Genomic DNA, 4,492 nt, shown 5'->3' on the forward strand with positions numbered 1-4,492 from the left:
CGGCAGATTTTCCCAATGAAAATAAAATGTTCTCAAATACGAGTCTGAACATTAAGTTATGGTTTCTAGATTTAGAAAGAAAAAACATAAAAAAATTTGGCCATTACAGATTAAGAGTCGGGTGTTTCTTGCTTTTTGTGACTAGGTTATTTCTTAAAAAGACACACTGCAGTAGAGAAAGAGAATTAGAATCTAGGCCTGTGCTGTCTAATATGGTAGCTGCTAGCTGCATGTGGCTACTGAGCACTTGAAGTATTTTAAGTGTGAAGTACCCATTGGATTTTAAAGATTTAGTACAAAAAAAAAGTGCAAAGTATCTCGTATTTGTTTGTATTGGTTAGATATTGAAATAATGTATTAAAATGCATTTCCCTTGTTTCTTCTTGCTTTTTAAAAAGCAAAACACAACCTGGTTTTAATTCTTCTGCAATTTGCTACTAGAAAACGTAAAATTACTTCTATGGCTCACATTATATTTCTATTGGATTGTGCTGGTCTAAGCCAGTGCAAGTCAAAACCACTTTGTCAGGATGCTGTCAGAGAAGGCAGCCTGCACAATAGTGGGGGAAGCGGGGCTGGAGGGTCTGAGATCTGTATTCAAATCTTGACTCCAGCACTAACTAGCTGAGTGAGCAAGGGCAAGTTATTTCTCCTGTTTCCTCACTTGGTAAATAACACAGGAGGTCGAAGAGCGGTCTATTCTGCTATAAAAAAAGTTTCTTGGATGGGAATTAGATTATGTGCATTTGCAATCAGTAAATGGGAAAAAGATGTTATATGATATGCAGCTTTTCCTCAGCATGTTCATGATTTGGAGTGATCAGAGGTGGGCTTTCTACAATTACAAAAAGGCTTTCGCTATACTTAAAGACTTAAGCGAAAACCTGAAAATCCCCCGGGAGTTCCTTTCTTGGATTAAGAAGCAGATGGTTGGTGGCTTCAAGTATCCTTGCATTTTCCACTACATCAAGCAACCTGGGAAGCTGCTGGCACAGATGGAAAAGGTAGAGATTTCCACAGGTCTTACTTTGACTGGTGTATATGGTTTCCCCATAAACCCTGTTATTTTAGTGTATTATCTTGCAGAGTGTCAGGATTTCCAGGAATGTGTACATGTCATCACAGTGGAAGCACCTGTGTAATATGGACTGTCACCACAGACTGTCCTTTAATTTGAAATTTAAACATTTTCATTAAGTGAGACAACTCTGAGCTAAGACGATATAACAGTCTGCTAGACAAGACTAGTCAGAAACTTGATCTTCGTTGTAAAAAATGTCTAATTTGGTTAGGAAACATCTTTTCAAATTTTGTCTTTATTTTATAAAAAAGGAAAAAATTACAATTCTAACTAATACTAGCAATAACGATTAACAAGTTTAATACAAGTGAAACAACAATAAACATATTGTTTGGCCTTTATCTGATACTCAAGTTATCTTCACTGTGTATTTAAGAAAAAAACGTTGCAAGGCACATGTAGAATACTGGAAATATTCATTAAAGGCTGTTTCTAAAAGATGAAATGTAATCTAGAACATTATGATTATTTTTAGGTCTCTGGATATGAGATCTCACATCAGATTTTTGTACATGTTTTTAGGAGTGAAAGTAGGGGCTATATATCTCACAGGATTTTTGTGAAACTTATGTAAAATGATGTACATAAGGGATTTAGCAACATCTGACAAACAATATTCATAAGCGTGGCAACTATTACGATATAATTCAGGGTGTATAAAAAAAATCTGTAAAATTCTTCTTTTTCCCTCCTAATAAAGCTTTACATGTAGCTGGAACATGCAGTTAAATACAACATTTTATCTGAAAACAAATTTTGTGACTGGAAAATTCAGAATTATCAAAATAAGGAATCAATGTCTGAAAGTCTTAAACAGATAGAGTGCGAGGCCACATACAAGCCAATAGGTAGAAATTAATGGTTTGATTTCACAAACTTTAGGGAAAAAGTTGAAACTATAGGAACAAATAAACATGGCTGTTTATGTTTACTATTTGAAGACAAAAAAAGTTAGCACTTGCTAAGCAACAAAGAGACAATTTTCCATGGTAGTAGCATCTCTTCCAAAAATCAAACAAACAACCAAAAAAATCCTGAAGTGTGTATAATAAAAGTTATTATTGTGCTGTTGGAATTGTCTTTTTTAATGAATTAATAAAAACAGTGTTTTTCAACTGAGAGGTGGAGGGGCAATATGAGGGAATATGACTTATTTTTTTTGCCAAGAATCCCTACTCTTCCCCAATGGTGGACAATTCATATTTCTATAGTAAAATGCCTATCTACATAAAAGGATATTGATTTAATAATTCCAATATACACTCAACCAAATTATTTTTCTAGAATGATCATTTCCTATTTAAATCATTAAAAAAAAAAAAAGGAAAAACATTTTTTTCAGGTTCTTTGAAGAACCAGAAAGGAAAGATGGTTTCCCCTTGGAGTTCTATGAGCTTTTTGAAAATTTCCTATAAGATCTCTTTTAAGAGTGGGCTCTGACAACTAAGGGATAAGGAGGGAAGAAGAAAAGTAAAAAAGGAAACCACCTTTAGGGCAGTGGTTCTCAAAGCAGCAAAGGCATCACTGGGAACTTGGTAGAAATGCAAATTATCAGGCCTCAGCCCAGACCTGTAAAATCAGAAACTGGGTGGGGCCTGGCAATCCATTTTAACATGCCTTCGGGATTTTGATGCACACTAAAGTCTGAGAACCACTGCTTAAAGAATCCTGTTTCTATCATTTTACAGGATCGAAGTTTCAGGAAACTTTTAAGCTTTAATTCTTTAAAAATACTTGTTTAATACAAACTCAGGGAAAGATCTTTAGATACTCCATTGTATGTTAAAAAACCAAATGAAGTTTTAAAGTTTTGCTTGAACTAGTTTCCTGTATGGTTTACCTGCCTCTTGAGATTAAAAAAAAAAAATTTCTAAGTGGAAGCAGTTAAAGCACAGCTAGTGGGCAGGCCGAACCTCTTGCCTTTTTATGTGGCACAGATCTTGGGTCAGCCCTCTTCTTTGCAAGACCAAGAACCCAATTTTATCACTTCAGCCAGAAATAAACAGGTCCCTGGAATACAACAGGAGCCTGACTGATAACTACAATGTCAACTTTTCAATTTACTATGAGAAATATAATTGCTAAGAAGACTAGAAGATGCAGCTCTGTGGTTCTTTCCCTTACAGGACTAGCTACATAGAAAAATTACTATCAGCAGACAAATGTACACTGTTTCAGAGTAGAAACAGTGGGTGCTCTTGTCAGCTAGTGAGAAATAATCGGAAAGCCTGGGGCACCCAGGTCAACTTTAGGGTTCTAATCATCAGACAAATTCTGACATGGATGGTTCTTGTACCTATCCCAGGTAGCATACTATTCTTCCTTTTGGAAAAGTCTCAAGCATGCTACAAAATAATTAAAATGGTTACACTGTCTTGTCAGACTTGGAAGGCACCCTGGGTTTTTAATTAATCAACAGGCATTTATCAAATACTTCTGTGTCAGGTTCTGTGCAAAGTACTGGGAATAGAAAAACATGACAATTCCACCTCTCCAAAAATGTACAGCCCTAGGAGAGGGGAAAGACACAAGCAGGTAATTACAAAACAATGTAGTATATGAAATGGTAACATCCATGCAGAATATTATGGGAAACTCCCAGGCGCTACCTCTAGAGTGGGTGGCTGTGTAAGGTCTTTTACAGGGAGATGGTGTCCTGTCTGTGTGAAAGATGTAAGATGGGGATGATGGGAAAATTCATTTATAAACCATTGTAAATGGCTGCTATCACCCACTTAATAGTGATATTAGCTTCTATTTCATAAAATGAAAATTTCTGATTTTAACCTAAATTCTGTGCTGTTAAGTGAAGCATTACATCTTCTGTGCAGTTTCAAATAAAATTCGGTAGAAATTGGTGGAAAGGCCAAATTATGGGTAGTTTAAGAAAAATTGTTTTGTTTTGCTTACATTTGATAGATACAAAAACAATAACCTGTTTGACAAACAGAGGTCCTACGACTGATCTTTGGCCATTTGGCATAATTTTTACTTGAAAGTAAGTTATTTTAACAAAGTTAATATCCTCAGGCTACTGTCATTTAAATTGTGAATTTCCTTAGTAACTATCTTGTACGGTTTTCAAAAGCAGTTTGTTCCATGAAGGAAGGATAAAGGCGGGAAATTTTTTATTGCTTTTCAGCTGGATATTCCTCTAAGAAGGAAAAAAGGCATAGAAAAAGAAAAAGCTGGAAGTCCTATTAGATAAATTAATAATAAATTGTGGCAAGAGCAAAGTAAATGCTTCAGGTCCTTTTCTAAATCTTTTGCTATGAGATTTGAATCATCACCATTTCCTATGAAAAGTTAAAGATTCCGGGGAAATTTTATAGTCGGAATAATAATAAATGGTCTTTGGTTTCTCATTTCAAAACAAGTTAAGGCAGATGCGCTGCGGACACTCCGGCCTCT

This window comes from Pteropus vampyrus, unplaced genomic scaffold (assembly GCF_000151845.1).
Source record: "Pteropus vampyrus isolate Shadow unplaced genomic scaffold, Pvam_2.0 Scaffold35, whole genome shotgun sequence".
NCBI classification, from domain to species: Eukaryota; Metazoa; Chordata; class Mammalia; order Chiroptera; family Pteropodidae; genus Pteropus; species Pteropus vampyrus.